A 16,897-nucleotide genomic window follows, 5' to 3' on the forward strand; every position below is an offset into this window, starting at 1 on the left:
AACGTTGCCATAAGGGGCTGGTGGGTGGGTCAAAAATTGCTCTTTGTTCCTTCGAGGGCTCACGTGCAACGAGAGGGTACAGCTTCCAAGCACAGGAACAAGAGGATGCTTCTTTGGAATGTTGCTCCTTTTATTCCTCTTCGGGAGGGCGTGTACCCTCCTCCGGTACGCCTACGGGGCGTGGCCAAGGGTGTAGGTGTCTAGGACAACCCCTCTTGGGCGGGAAAAGGCGTGCCCCGGCTACGCCGCTTCGGGCATACCAGCCGAGACACGCCCCTCCCGCCCAAAATGGTTTCCCGGGGGGATCCGGGCCGACTACCATACGTTCGGGGGACCGAGTGGTCGCCCCTTTCCATATGGCCGGGATGCCTGTCACCCCCTCCCAACACAATCCCCAAGGATGGGAAGACGGACGCAGTTCTGAACTTTTGGAAGGCGGGAGGGAGTTACCCTCCCGGCCGTATTTATTAAAATATGAAACAAAATTAAAACATAAAATAACAGTTTCAAATCATGTACAATTTTACATTTATGACATTACGATGCAGACACGTTTATTGGCTAACCTTAACAAATCTCTAATACAAAGGTTCTCCTAGCCGAGTCTAAGCATCCTGCAAATGCATACTTTCTAAATAAAATTGTACATCCTAACATTACGGGCCAACGGCAAGGTCGTAACCGGTGTCAGATCCCTACTACCAGAACTCCCCCCTCACGTGTGAGGGGCGGGCGCACAGAGGACTGTACCTCTGTGCCAACTTCCAATTTCCCTTGTCTTAGCGGGGGCCCCTTATTTAACTCGACGCCATCTTAATGGTCGTCCGAGAGCTCGTGTGAGGTGTCTAGAAGGTAGCGTGGACCCCCCTCCTACCACACACTGTTTATCACATCCGCCGTCGCGGATATCCTGGCCCCGGGAAATCCGTCGGAGGGGCATCTAGCCGCCTCCTCCCCTGGGAGGGGCCTATGACCGCCTTCCCTTAGGCGACCCCATACTTAGTGGGTGCCGCCTCCCCGTGTGAGGGGCCGATGGCCGCCTCCCCCCGGGCGCTCCCATCCATAATGGGTGGCGCCCCCCCTCTAGGAATCTTGAAATTACTGCTCACCGATCATGACCTTACCGCCACAGGCCAGATAGTTGACCGGCTATCCGGCCCATCACAAACTCCTACTAAAGGTCATGCTATTACAAACCCTTAACCATGCTAAGAAGTCTCCTATGAGTAAGACATTCCCCTCCCGGGACAAATGGACCCCATCTTCGGGATACATGTGATCCCCCCTAATACAACCATGCGGAATACAATGCAACTGTCCCGTGCGAAATGACCTACCAAGCTTGTTATTGACTTTCTTTACTGAATGATTCAAAGCTGATACAGAGAGGGCCCCCCGCCACACCTTCCTGGGAATCATGTGTGACCATGCTATCGTGCACCCCGGGATCCTTCTCGCCAACCAGCTAACAGTAGATAGCACTCGCTCGAGTAGTACTCGCCGCCCGAGTGTCACAAAATCATTGCCTCCCAGGTGTACTATAACTACAGACAGTGGTGACCTTGTCCGCTCTAACAGTCCCTCAACAAAACACTGGAACTGGTCAATACAGAGCCCGCCCCTTCCGTGGAAGGTCACCCTGCACCCGTATTCCCCAGCCGCGTGAATCATGTCACCTGCTTTGAATACGTCCCCGGCACGCCTCACGTATGACTGGCCCACGACCCACACCACTCTTTCCTCAGTCGGTGATCTTTGACCGCTGGTCCACAGGTGTCGGGTCGACTGCACAGTCCGCCCCGCATAGCATGCTCGCGAAACTGTAAACCAAACAGAAGACAAGAAGCGTGAGGGCATGACATTGGCTTCACAACATGTGCAACCACACATACCTTTTATAACAGTTCGAGGACCAACGCCCCAATTGTTTCACCTTTTCCACACTCTGACCCCTGGCTGTAGCTTCTGTAGCAGCCCCTATCCTGAAGGAATGGGTCCCAAAATCGCCCGGGTCCAAGCCCGCTGCCGCGATTGCCATTGTTAGCACCCGCTGAAACTGAAACTTAGTCAGTGGAGTGGCGTCGCTGTGTCTCAGCAAGCTTCCCCCCCATGCCACCGCCCTTTGCGCTAGATATTCCTCAACGCATTTCACCGGGCACATGGGGGACCCACGCATGCGCTGGACCACAATACTGTCCCCCAGAGCGTCCTGATCGGTCTTGGACCTGGCTATTGTGATTACCATTGAATCACCCTTGATCAGAATGTGATCCCGACACAGACCTCCCCCCATATCCTGCTTATTTTTTGCCACCAGCTCGCTCAGCCGCATAGCCCCATGGAATGCTAATGCGAAGGCGGCCCGGAACAGCACTGCCTCGGACTGGGAGGAACATGTCGCGGGGAGCACCGACATCAGCAGGGACAGCCTTTCTAACCCAATCGGGCACCTCTCGTCTACTTTACGACCCTCGAGGCGTTGCCACCCACGCAGTGCCTTCTTTACCAGGAAGGACGATGTGGGGTCCTTGATGCCATGCGCCTGTGCCAGGAATGCAATGGCGGCCCGGTGCCTATTGGCGGTTGCCGCTGATCGGCCTGCCTTGTGGAGTGCTACAAAAAATTTCAGGACATACTCCTCCTGCCCCCAATTATCCCCTCTTGCTGGACCCAAAAATGCACAATAGGAACGAAACGCTCCTTCGTATGCTTTCCTTGTCCTGGGGGCTAGGCTTGCTCCCACGAGGTCCTGTAATCCGGGGCACTGAGCAACCAGAGAGCTTCGGGAAATGGTCCCGCCACTAGGTCCGCGGAAGGGAGATAACCCCTGAAGGCCTGCATGTGGGAACGAGCGAGTGCATCAGCCGCCTTGTTCAGCACCCCCGGCACGTGCCTCGCCCTAAACTGAACGTTCAGTCTCATGCAAAGCAGTACAATTTCCTTCAGTAGTCTCAATATCCATTTGCAGCGTGCTGCCTGATTATTTATACACTCGACCACGGTCATGTTGTCAGACCAGAACACCACTGTGTGATCGCGAAACTCATCCGGCCATGCTTTTAGGGCCACAAAAATGGGGAACAACTCCAGAAACCCAATGTTACCTGTGAGTCCACTGGTGTGCCACCACGTCAGCCATGTCTGCGCCGACCATCGATTACCAAAGATGGCGCCAAATCCCACGCTCCCTGCTGAGTCGGTCCACAAACCGAGCTCGTCCGAGGACGCTGGCGGCTTGTTCCACACCACTCGACCGTTGAAATCCGCCAGAAATGCCAACCATATGCGCATGTCCTGGCGAACCTCTGCAGACAGTCTCGTGCGATGGTGTCCTTCCTTGAGACCGACCATGGCCTGTGCAATAGAGCGGGAAAAGGGGCGGGCCATTGGTATCACTCTAAGGGCAAAGTTAAGCTGCCCCACTGCTTGCTGTAACTGATGGAGGGTTACTTTTCCTTTGCTAATGCACAATTCTAGAGAGGCCCTGAATTTCATTACCTTTTCCCTGGGCAAACGGAAGCATCCCTCCACTGAATCGAGCTCAATTCCAAGAAACTCGAGTGAAGTAGATGGTCCAACCGTCTTACCTTCATGAGAGTGCAAAATTCCTGTAACGCCTGCGCACATTTTGTGTCGCCGGCTGCCCCCAAGAACAAAAAATCATCTAGGTAATGCATAACCTGGGTATGGCCAGTGGCTTTGGTAAACGCCCATTCCAGAAAACAACTGAATTTCTCAAAATAAGCACAAGAGATGGAGCAACCCATTGGCATACATCTATCCATGTAGTAGCGTCCCTGAAATACAAAACCTAACAGACGCTGATCCTGTGGGTGTACCGGGAGCAACCGGAACGCTGACTCGATATCTGATTTAGCCATCAGCGCTCCGGGCCCCAGGCGATTCAACATGGCGACGGCCTCATCGAAGGATGCGTACCGCACCGAACAAACTCCTGGATCAATCGCATCGTTCACTGAAAGATCCCTCGGAGCCGACAAGTTATGAATTAACCTAAACTCACCTGGGTCCTTCTTGGGGACTACTCCCAAAGGTGAACAAAAAAAATTAGTGACTGGCGGGTGCCCATATGGGCCAGCTACCCGGCCTCGTGCAACCTCTTTCGCAATCTTACTTTCCACCACCGCTGTATTCTGCTGAACCGACAGTTGGTTTTTACACAGCGGTTCCCCCCAAAAATCCCCCGCCGGGATGTGGAAACCATACGAGAAGCCGTCTCGCAACACCCCAGCGGAGACATGGTCAGGGTACTCATTTAGCAAAGGGATCATTGCCATGATATCAACAGGGGTAGGTAGCGGTCCCCCATGGTCGACATTAGACCTGCTTGGCCCCACCTCTACCCCCTGTCTCGCCATTCTTGGCTCTGCACAAACTCTCAGGGTGTGAAGAGTGTCCGCACCCCGCACACTCATGCCTGAACTTGCACGTCCCTTGTGGCCTCGTGCACTTGCCTCTGTTGAAGTTCCAACAAACCCCTTTTTTACCCCCGTTCCCGCCACTCCTCGGTTGGTGGTCTCCAGCGGTACCTGCCCGAAAGGGCGCCGCCGATTGGTGCCGGGGGGGCACCAACCCATTCGCGCCAAGCGAAGACGACTTCGTCGCGCCCGGCAGGAGCTGCTTCTGCCAAGAGATGGAGTCGAGACAATCCCACGTCAGAGATGAATCGTGCTCCTTGGCCTTACAAAACCTACTATCATAACCCAACCATTCATTGCCTTCATACGATTCATAGAAATCCATTATACGTGTCTGATAGCAGGCCAATTCGGTCAAAACCTCGGGCTTACGTTCCCCCATGATTGCAGTAAACATTGCAAATGCCCTGGCCCAATTCGAGATCGTCTCATCCACCCTGAATCCCGCCATTTTTGCACGCCACACACTCGGGTGCCACAAATCCTTCTGACTTTTTACATACTCCACCTCATGATGGTCAGTCAAGAGAGAAAACATATTCACATACTTATCAGCCCAAATCAATTCTTTCGTGGCCAGCGGAATATGTTGGACCACCCTTTCCCTCCTCGAGGGTAACGATCCCTCCCTCGCCATTGGCAATGGCTGCTTACCCGAATCCATTGCTGGTCCCCGCTGTTTTTTCCACACCCAACGCCGGTCGTTCTGAGTGCACCTGCGGGGAGACAAGAGGAAGATTCGCCTTCGCGGCATCTCTCGATTGCCGCAACTGCTTCATTAGTAACCTGGCCTCCTCGGCCGTGTCTCCTGGAGCCGTAGCACCCTCAGTATTTTTGCCGAGCCAAGCGGCTAACTGGGCGGCCAACTCCGGAGGCATATCCCCCTCGTTAGTGGGTGTAACTACAACCGGAATCGGTTGGCCCGCGTCCGGCATCGGTACCGGGGCCTCCACTGGGCTAGCCGGGCTTGCCGGGGGTGACTCGGGAACTGGGACCTCCCCCCCTGCCGCCCTGTTTCTGGTTCTTTTACCTCTCCCAGCGGGGACTACTCCCGGCAATGCCGGTCCGATTACCTTTTTCGGCCTGCCCGAATTGTTCATTGCCGCCATCTGCTTTTTCATGATCGCCATATCTTTCACTAACATGCGAAGCAGCTGGTCAGTCCCTGCCTTCTTTTCCGACCTTCTTGCCAGGCATGGTTGTCGAATATTCGAGACTTGCTGCCCCACGAGGTCCTGGATCCAAGGGTACGGAGTCGCTGAAAGAGAAACACAAAAATTACAAGTTCTCAAAAATTGCTCTTTGTTCCGTCGAGGGCTCACGTGCAACGAGAGGGTGCAGCTTCAAAGCACAGGAACAAGAGGATGCTTCTTTGGAATGTTGCTCCTTTTATTCCTCCTTCGGGAGGGCGTGTACCCTCCTCCGGTACGCCTACGGGGCGTGGCCAACGGGGTAGGTGCCTAGGACAACCCCTCTTGGGCGGGAAAAGGCACGCCCCGGCTACGCCGCTTCGGGCATACCAGCCGAGACACGCCCCTCCCGCCCAAAATGGTTTCCCGGGGGGATCCGGGCCCCCTACCATACGTTCGAGGGGACCGAGTGGTCGCCCCTTTCCATAATCATGTATTGTTCCCTTCTCTACTAATTGCAGTATCACGTTTTTCTCAGGCAGCCATTTCGTTTCCTTCGGGTAGATATAACCTTTAATAAAAACACCGACACACATGCAGGTGACTGGACTGGGAACCAGTGGGATTTCCCAAAAAGTTCAACAGTGTAGACCTTAGGTAGTGAAGGGCGGCAGCAGGGGAAGTGCATATATAGTCTTTGGCAACACCAAAATACCACCAAAGTCAATATTCAAATACAAATATATTTTCCACCAGAGATTCAATGTAATTGATTTCAATGGCACGACATTGTGCCAATCTGAGATGGGGATCAGAGAACATTTGAAAACAAAAATATGGGGCCTTATTTATGAGGCCATGCGTCAGTTTTGCGCTGCAATTATGTCACTTTTTATGATGCAATGGCAGAGTAAAACATGCCACCTGTTGTGTTCTATTTACAAAGTGATGTATCTAAGCAGATGCGTCACTTTGTGAACACCTGCGCTACATTATACCTGCGCAGGCACGCAACACCCATTCGGCTCACGGGGCTTACGGGGCTTCAGCCCCCCTCGTCGTGTGTGTGACACAACGTTGCGGGCTGGCGACCTTCTAATTGCAGCCACAACCGAGTACTTAACAGGTCTTTAAAAGACCCTTTACTTGTAAATTTGGCGTTTTTTATGTTTTTACCCCATCTTTCAGTCACTCTGTCTATGGTTGGAAGAATTAGCCCCCCCAAATATTTTCCAGCCCCCTCCACCCAAAATTTGGCTCTAGCTGCCCGCCTGTACCTGTGTCCAGTATAATGTATGCAGGGGGCGCTTTCCCACGCAAGTAAGCTTCGTAGAAGTGACGCAGTGAAATCTATGAGATTTCACTGCATCACTTCTAGGACGCCATTGCGTCAATATCTTACGCCTTCCTCACAGCAGGCGTAAGACTGACGAAGGCCCTTTCACATGGGGCCCCATGTGAAAGGACACATTGCTGGGGTTGCGCCACTTTTGTCACACACTCCAGCAATGCAAAATATTTGCGCCAACAGATGCGTCAGAAATACTGTATCTGTAACTCCTTGTGACATGATATGTCATAGTGTAAATATGACGCATCCAGCATGTCGCAACGAGGGTGCAATGAAAAGTGACGCATCGCTGTTTTCAAGTAGCGATGCATCACTTTTCATAAATGAGGCCCTGGATGTGGTTTGCATTTTAATCAATTTCTGAAGTAACCATTTCAGTACAGAAGTGGTTTCTCAAAAATGTCTATTAGAGAACAGCTATGCACTGAAACAATTCAAAGTCCGTCAGACAATTGTTTTTTTTTTAAGCAGTTCAGTTTTTAAGAAATACTGTCTTTCAAAAACACAGACTTAGGCATGTGCAGCACATGCAACACGTGGTTGGAATTTCTTGTCACAATCCCAGTGGCGTAGCATAGGGGTCCACAGGGGCAGTTGCTCTAGCCGCAGAATTCTTGGGGGCATTACATTTTAAAAGAAAGTATTGTGTCCCCTAACCCGTGGACCATTAGCCCTCCCTGAGATAAAGGGTTAAGGGGCTAAATACTCTTTTGAAATGTTGCTGCACAATCCTCAGAACTGACAGCGAAAGTTCTGTGCTCCAAGTGTCCCAAACTTCCAGGTACTCTTTACACTTTTCTCGAGGTGAAACGACATGTACTTCGGCGGGATAGCACCTTCTTTACCACTCTGAAGGACCACACCAGGGATTCAGTTACTAATTATCTTATTCGGGCATATGAGTGAACATCTGTGCCATAAGAATGAATAATTCATGCAGCGAGGCGCAGCAAAACAAGTTGCTGAGCTGCGTTGTATTGACAGGAAAGAGCTAAAAATATTGCTCCATATTTACCAACATATGGCGCTGTTCAGCTCCCTCTATGCACTGACACACTTATGGCTACCTGGAGGCAAGGCAAGCACCCTTGGGCATGGGTGCCAGCATTGTGGGTAGGATCATCTCTGTATAGGACGGGATACCATGCTGCACAAAAACGATCCTTAGAGGCATATTTCTCTTTCTGTGTGTGCCGTCTAATACAGCACAAATGGACAGAGGAAGTAACGAGGAGAAAAGAAGATATTTCTCCTTGATACACCTCTGTCAGGTAGGTGCACCATTTTGACTCAAAACCAGGTTTACAAGTGTTTGTACATCTGAGTTTGTGTCAAAATCAGCCGCGGCTTGTGCAGGTAAGAGCGGTGGTGCGGTGAGGCTGGGTGAGGGGGTATGACAACATGCGACTGTGAGGGGAAATTAAATAAATAAATAATTTTACAGTGTGGTCGCATGTCCAAATCGCCCCCACCGGGTCCGACAGCTCTTACCCGCACGGACGCAGCTGGTTAAAATGCATGGGTGGAAAATCCTCCCTGTCATGAAGTAACTTAGGTCCAGTTTAAAGCCAAAGGCACAGTCCCATCAAGGACACTAACACATACATGGTACAACCGTCCTTAAGAAACCAAATTAATCGATCCACAGAAACCATTTGCCTATTCGTTTACACTTACAAATGGTTATATTTCATTTTGCTAGCAATCCAGGTGGTGATTCCGTGCATATTGTTGCAGTGCACCATCCTACTGCCCCATCCTGACTTGTTGTATGTCATGCGGCTCAGGTCTGAGGCTTTAGAACTCTGTCAGTCGAAACCATACTATTCTCGGATGTTGCCAAATTGTACTAAACCTGATACATATTGCTTTCAGAGCCTGTTATTAGAATGCATTGAAACCACAGTGCTTTGGGACATTGTAAAAATGATCTATAACAATGCTGTCATTTCCCTTACAGAAAAGTGTGGCATGAACATGGTGTACGCACCCTGCGATGGATCCTGTCCAAAAACTTGCCAAGATGTCTCCAACATGGGGCTACCTAAGAGCTGCACAATGGACTGCAATCCAGGATGCGTATGTGTGCCTGGATATGTCCTACAGAATGAGAAATGCATACCTGAGAAGGACTGTCCCTGCAACAACCACGCCCACTATGAGACCTGTGGCTCTGCATGCCCACTCACATGTGATAATTACAGCAATCCACCACAATCATGCATAAGGCCATGTGTGTCTGGGTGCTTCTGTGACAAGGGCTATGTGAAGTCTGGGAACGCGTGTGTACTTCCAGGGCAATGCGCTAGAGCAACCTCCTCATGAAGGGGTGAAGCAATGTACCCATAGCTCTCTGCACATTATTTAGAATGCAAACATACTTGATTCACAATTGTAAACTCACCAATATTCAATCAAGGGAAATCACTGAGTTAACATTATATTGCAGGGACTTTCAAGTTAAATAAATTACAAGTGAGATTAGGAGTATAACTGATTGGACAAATATCACAAATATCATGGGACAGAATGTTGTGTAAAAAAATAATAAAAATATTGTGAACGCTATTTTCTACGGGTACGTACAGTTTTACTATATATAACGCCACATATAAGTACCATGACAATATACATATATATCTACCAGGTACTTAGATCTGCCATGAAAACTAGTAAATTTAAACCTACCTATTTGAACTTTCCTTCTCAATGTTCTTGTCATGCAAGTGTACATTTTAGAATAAACTCATGGTAAATTCCTTTTTTATTCATGCCCACATATTCACATAGCCACCTCGCCTGTAAATATCTTATTGCACCAGTGCCACAGGGAAAGAACTCACCCCTTCTCCACCCCTGAAATGATTTTTTCAAGCCATAGGTCTGCAGTGTTTGTAAGTGCTTAAGTTTTCTGGGACCATTTGTTTACTGGGGGTTAAGAGTAAAGATATTAAATTCCCATAACCACAGCCGTGTCAGTCATTGAAAGAGATCTGTAGTGTGCAGCATTAACTAGAAAGCAAACTAGAAAAAAAACGTCTAAAAGTCACACTTTCGTGTTTTTTATCAACAATACTCGTAACATCTAACTACTCCAGCTCATTTTTTTTTGTTTTGTTAAATATATTTTTATTGCAGGAATTAGTCAAAATTACATATTGGACCAGCATTATAGGCTCAATCAGAAAGAGTAGAACACATCCCATCTCCCTTTGGCAAGTTATATGTGTACACAGCCATTCAGCCCACAACCCAAGGGTCGGGCGGCGAACACCAGTGGGGATCCGATAGGAGGTCGGAGCTGGTCCGGATGATCCATAAATCTTCATCTGCTTTTCTAAAACATCCTACAAAAAAAGGCAAAATAAACCCCCCCAACAACCCAGTGAATTAGGTAGAACCCCCCCCCCAACCCCGCCATCAGTGTGTGGAAATGCGTGTAGGAAGACCCATGGGAGATTTCCCCGAGAATGTTACAGATGTTTAAAGTACAGTTGGCTATCGGGATTCGGGTTGTGCTGCATCTTCACTTTCGGAATCTTTGGAAGCGCAATAATCCCTGAGGGCCTGCACTAACGTCTCCCATTCTAATGCCGCCTCCTGCGCTTTCTCGTTGTGCTGCCTCCTAGCTAATTGGTATCGCAACGTGCTCTCCCCCGCCGACCATTTCAAAAGTTCGCCGTGCCACCTAACCTCTGTTGGACCAACCCTTGCCTTCCAATTCCTGGTCACCTCCCGTTTAGCAAGGAGAAGCCCCAGATCGATAAATTTACTAGAGATCTTATTTTTGGGGGTGTGCGGGAACCAGTGTAGGAGCCCTACCGTCGCGTCAACTGATAAGGACCTCCCCGTTACCCTATTCAGGGTGTCTCCCACTCCAAGCCAATAGGAGGACAACGCCGGGCAAGACCATAGCATATGGAGGAGGTCCGCCTCAGGCGCCCGGCACCTGGGGCATTCCGCCGAATCCGTGGCAAAGTACTGTTGGATCTTCGCCGGGGTCAAATAGGCCCTGTGGAGTACGTAGAAGTGGACTAATTGGAAGCGGGCGTGGCGTGCGCCCTTCCAGGCCCGCCTCATGAGTTGTGGCCAGGTCGTCTCCGGAATCTCCTTCCCTATGTCTGCCTCCCAGCGGGTTCTTAAGGTGGTGAGGGGGGTCAACCCCTCATTAATCAGTCTGCTATACAGGCATGTGACCGTCTTGACCGTTCCCGCGGACATCATAACATACTGGCACACCGGGGACATAGGCGGTTCCTCCAGGCCATTTTTCCAGTGCGCCTTAATCGCTCGGATCAGAGCCGTGTGCAATAGGAAGTCGCCACGAGGAATGTCAAAGCGGTCTATGAGCTCTTGAAAGGGCAATAGCGCCCCGTCCTCGTAAAGGTCTCCCACCAGCTGCAGTCCCGCGTCCTCCCAGTTCCCAAGGCGCGACCAATCACCTCCGTGAGGCAGGGCCGTCAACATACCCAGTGGTATTTCAGGTGCATATGGCAACCGCAACTGTCCCCGGGCGTGGGCACGGTTCCAACATAAGCGAATGGTCTTTTCCTCGAGCGTCAGGTCCTGCAAGGCCAGACGTTGTCGCAACGCGATGAAGGAGATAACATGCCTAGCCATCCCGGTGCCCCTCTCAGTCTCCGGGCCTCGGAACTCCCTGGCGACCTCCTGGGTGAAGGTCTGTAGTTGCGCTGCCAAGTAATACTTCTCGAAATCCGGCACCGCAAGACCACCCTCGGCTTTCGGCCTCATCAGGGTCTTGAGGGCCACTCTCCGGCGGCCCGAACCCCAGAGGAATCCCACCACCATAGATCGCAATAGACGGAAGGTGGCCGGCGGGATCCAAATCGGCAGCGCACGGAAGTAGTATAGCAGCCGGGGGAGTGCCACCATTTTCAGCAGAGCGATCCGCCCTGCTACCGAGAGCGGCAGGGTAGCCCAGAAGTCCATGCTGCCACGCAACGCGCGAGTGCAGCGAGCTATGTTCCCATCCAGGAGGTCAGTCGGGTCGTGGTATATGTACACCCCCAGGTACTTAAAGCAGTCAGGTTCCTACCTAATCTCCCTACTGATGTCGGGGCTGGGCGTTCCCCTGCAAACCGGGAACAGGCAGGTCTTGGCCCAATTCACCCGAAGGCCCGAGACTTCCCCAAAAAACTGTGAGCGCCGATGCAGCCCAATTCAAGGCAGCCACCGGGTCCGCAAACCGCTAAAGTGGACCCCCGACCGGAGCAGTAGCGCCAGTGGTTCCACCGCTAGCGCGAAAAGCAGCGGGGATAATGAGCAACCCTGCCTCGTGCCTCTCTCCACCGGGTATTGCGAGGAGATCAGCGGGCCTGCCCTCACCCTGGCCGACGCCGAGGCATACAGTACCGTAGTCCACCTGACAAAGCCCTCTCCCAGACCGAACCGCAGTAGTACACTGCGCAGGTAGTCCCATTCCAGGCTATCAAAGGCCTTTTCCAAATCCACTGAGAGGACTACCGGACACGGGGCTTCCGTGTGCGGTTCCCCCAGCAAACGAAACAGCCTGCGAATATTCATGGTTGTGTTTCGCTTGGGAATGAATCCAGCCTGGTCCTCATGTACCAGAGAGCGCATGTGCCCAAGCAGCTTTGATGCCAATATGCTGCTCAGTATCTTATAATAAACCGTCAGCATCGATAAAGGACGGTAGGACGCCGGGTCGGTCGATTCTCTTCCGGGTTTGAGGAGGGGAACCACCAAGGCCTCACACATCGAGCCAGGGAGGCGTCCCAACCGCTTCGCCTCTCTGTAAACTATCAGCAGCCTCGGCGTCAGGAGGTCAACGTAGGCGGAGTAAAATTCGACCGGGAGGCCATCTAGGCCCGGGGTCTTATTCCTCGCCATCCCTTTAATGGCGCTGCGGATTTCCCCCAGTTCAATGTCGGAGCCCAGAGCCTTTGCCACGTCCGGCTCCAGCGTAGGTAGCTCCAGGGGTTGCAGGTAGTCCTCAATTAGGTCGGGGTCCCTGGCAGAGCTACTGCGGTACAATTGTTCATAGTAGCGCAGGTAACAGCCCAGAATCTCAGGTTGAGTGTGCACTTCGGCCCCCTCCGCCATGCGCATGGACGTCGTCAGAGAGGTCTGGCGTGTAGGATTAGCTAACCACGCCAGCAAAGCGCCCGACCTATCCCCCTCCGCGAGCGACCTAGTAGTATAGGCCTTGTAGTCAAAGCAGCGCAATTGCTCGACCTCCGCCGCCACCGCCTCCCTTGCCGCCGCCGTGCGCTCCTGGAGTTCAGGACGCCCGGGGCGGCGAAGTTCCAACTCGCGGAGCTTCCGATCAGCCGCAGCCAAGTCATCAAGGATGACTCGCCGCATGCCCACTTTTTTAGAGATGCAGTAGCCCCTGACCACCACCTTAAAGGCGTCCCATTCCAAGGCCCTCGATCCCGCAGTACCCCCATTGGACGCGAAATACTCCGAGATTTTATCCTCCAGGTCCGACTTAAAGACTATGTCCTCCAAGATCTCCGGGCGCATTTTCCAGGTGGGCACAGCAGGAACCCCGGGAAACCAGCGAAGGTCCAGCAGGAGAGGGTTGTGGTCTGAAACAGTCCTGGTCAAATATTCAGAACGGATCGCTGCGGAAACTAACTCCGCCGATCCCAGAAACCCGTCCAGTCGGACGTGCAACTCATGCAGGCCCGAGAAATAGGAGTAGTCCCTAGTGTCGGGGTGCTGTGCTCTCCAGATATCCGTGAGCCCCCAGTGCGTCTGCCAGTCCCTCCTCCCTTTTGCCACCCGGCGAACTGGGGAGTCAGGGAGGTGGGGGTGTGAGCGGTCGGTCTCCAGATCCACTACTGAATTAAAATCCCCCCCGAGTAGGAGGGGTCCAGAGAAGAAGTGGGCCAACAAACCCGATAACCCGGAGAGGAAGGCAAGCTGGTCCACATTAGGCGCATAAATACAGCAAACATTCAAGTCCCTCCCCCCCAGTGTGCCTGAGAGAGCCACGTAGCGACCCTCGGGATCCACCACTGATTTCGTAACCTGAAAGGGGACCCCAGCTCTGATCCAAATTAGCGCCCCCCTGGCATACGCTGAGTACGAAGTATAGAAGACCTGCCCTCTCCATCTACGCTGTAGCGCCGCCCCTTCCGCCTTGTTGAGATGAGTCTCCTGCAGCAGCGCTATTTGCACCCCTCTACGCACTAAATAAGCGTGAACTTTGTGGCGTCTAGACATAGTGTAAAGCCCCCGTACATTCCAAGTGATGCATTTCACATTAGCAATATCAGCCATTGTCCCATATCGTTCGTTCCGGATCTCTCCACCACGGTTCCAACAAAGAAAGAGCAACAGTCAATTCAACACTGATGGCGGCCATTTTCCCAAACAAAAAAACAACAACCTTCGTTCGAAACAACCCCCTACCCACCCTCCCCAGAACAGGACCCAAATAGTGCCATCTAGTTCCCATCCAACCATACCCCCAACAATCCCACAATCCCCGACTAATCCTGCGGTCGCCACCGCAGGAAGGCCTTAAGGGCTAGGTGCGGGCTGGGCGCCGGTAATGGGCCCTCGATTCCCGGGCTGCCGAGACTGGGTTGAGCCCAAAACAAAAGGCTATGTCACGATCAGGGCCCCCCCCCCCCTTCACCGCAGTTCATAATCAATTGTCTGCCACTACCACCCCCGCTGCAGGCCCCCACCCAAATGGAAGTAGCTCACCCCGTCATCCCTGTCCATCCAATATGTCCTCAGCCGAGTTTGGAGTAATCACCGGCATGTGGACACTGTCGGACTCCGACTCCTCCGTGTCCGTTGGTGCCCCTTCGCCTCCAGGGCCCGTTTCCTCGATAATGGGGCCACCTCGTGCACCAGACAGCGTAGACAACATCTCCAGCACTCCCTTCCGCTCCGCCGATGTCTCCACAGTCGAAGGCCTGCCTGTCTTGCCGCGGTGACTCCGAAGTCTTTTGGACCGCCGTCGCTGCCCAGGTTCTACGGCCAGCTGAGATGACGAGCTGAAACCATCTTTACCAGCTCTATAGAGTTCGAGCCAGTTGCAGACATCCTCCGGGGAATCAAAGAACTGGGTCTTGTCATCGATGATTATGCGGAGCCTAGCAGGAAAAAGGAGCGAATACTGGATGCCCTCGCTCCGGAGTTCGCGCTTGATCGCCAGGAAAGAGGCCCGTCTGCGCTGGGTCTCATATGTGTAATCCGGGAAAATGTTCACCTGGCTGTTCTCCACCTTATAAGGACCATTGTGTCTGGCGGCATTAAGGATGAGGTCTCTGTCCCGCAAATGCAGGAAACGCGCCACCACCGGTTTCGGGGCGCGGCCCTGTTGCGGCGGCCTCGCCGGCACTCTGTGCGCCCGCTCCAGGGTGTAAAAGGAGGACAGGCCTTCTGGGGTCACTGTGTCCCGGAGCCAAGTTTCCAAGTAGGCCACCATGTCGCCACCTTCGATCTTTTCTGGCAGGCCCACCACTCGAATGTTGTTCCGCCTGTTACGTCCCTCCGCATCCTCCGCCCGTTTCTCCAGGGCCTCAATCCGGAAGAGGGCATCCTTCATCGTCGCGGCCAGTGTTTTCTGTGCCGGCTCCAAGGTCTGCACTGAGCTCTCCACTTCCTTGACTCTATCCGAGAGCTTGCCGTGGTCCGCCCTGAGGAGGCCCAGGCTCGTCGCAACCTGGGCAATGTCCTGCTGAAGGGCCGAGCGCGTGGTCGCGATCGCTTCCAGGACCCGGTCAAATTGTTGTTGTAAATGAGGACCACCAGAGCTCTCCGGGTCCCCTCGATCATCTTTGTCCGGCGCCTCCAAATCCGAGGCGGCTGGGGTGGTCCCCTTGGGTCCCCTCGGCTTTCCCATGTCGATTGAGTCTCGCGGTGGAAAGTCCGTCAGAGGCACCACCGAATGCGGGCTTCGACTATGTCTCTCCCGGCACGCTGTCGTTGAGCCGAGGGCCGTCGATCGCCGTCTCCAGGACCCGCAGCTCTTCCGCAACCTTGGGCCGCGCCACCACCGTGTCGTCGGAGTGCAAGGAGGAGGAGGCGGGGACGAACGGCGCCAGGTCGGGTAGGCCCACTTGGCCGATGAGGATCTGGAATGAGAGTCACCAGTGCCGCCGGAGACTTTGTGGCGCCAGGGCGCCGTGCTGCTCATGGAGTTCAGTCACTCGGTGGGGGGCAGCCGGGTGCGGCTCGTGGGGTCGGCTTCACACACAGAGCCGTCAGACGTCCGTGTTCTGAGAACAACGATAGTTCGGCCAACAATCCGTCCGGGGTCGGTCACCGTGCTCAAGTCTATTCCAAGCGTCACCCAGACTATCATGTCATAGGGAGATAGGATGCAGAGGATGCACTGTGTCCGACTACGCTCCTCCGGGTTGAGGGTCCCGGGCAAGGAGTCGAGAAGGTCCGAGCGCCATCTTGGGTCTCTCTCCGCAGACCCCTGAACTTCTGTTTGCCGTCGGATCAGCCGGTTTTCGAGTGTCACCGGGTGTCCCACCAGGTCCCAATCGGTCCGATCATCGGTTTACGGGGGTCAGGGTTCCCCGCGGACTCCGATTTGCAGGATCAAAATGGGCTCAGTCCCGGAGCCGAGCTCTCAGGCAACCATCGCCATCGGCGTCCAAGCCACGCCCCCTAACTACTCCAGCTCATGTGTGATACATTATTAAAAACAAGGCTTTTTGGCGATCAACACGATGCATGTTGGAATTTTTGAGTCTTTAGTAGTAAAATATATACTATAGTTCTCACTAGACACTACGATAGTGGCTAAAAACATGAGCTGGCTAACCAGATTCATTTTTCAATAATATGTTCATCTTTTTTTTTTTTTTTTAAGTTTCAAGAACAACATTTTATTAAAAGAAGTTCAGATAAGGTAAGCATAACATATCATAAAAAACATGTTACATAAAAATGAATTCAAATATTCTTAAAGAAAAGAAATAAGTATAAAGCATCGCAAAAGAAAAAAGAATGAAGGTATA

The 16,897-nt window shown here is 52.6% G+C and overlaps 1 long non-coding RNA gene across 1 annotated transcript in view; it reads left to right on the forward strand.

Moving 5' to 3' along the window:
• The window catches only part of LOC147701344 (uncharacterized), a 36,711-nt gene extending 20,105 nt beyond the window's left edge, over positions 1 to 16,606 (forward strand). The window contains exons 4-5 of the long non-coding RNA XR_015297452.1: positions 8,881 to 10,017; positions 16,558 to 16,606. This is a non-coding gene — a long non-coding RNA (uncharacterized LOC147701344). The remainder of the gene's footprint in view (positions 1 to 8,880; positions 10,018 to 16,557) is intronic.
• Positions 16,607 to 16,897: the final 291 nt, after the last annotated feature.

The sequence above is a fragment of the Lissotriton vulgaris genome, chromosome 7 (assembly GCF_964263255.1).
Source record: "Lissotriton vulgaris chromosome 7, aLisVul1.2, whole genome shotgun sequence".
In the NCBI taxonomy this organism is placed as follows: Eukaryota; Metazoa; Chordata; class Amphibia; order Caudata; family Salamandridae; genus Lissotriton; species Lissotriton vulgaris.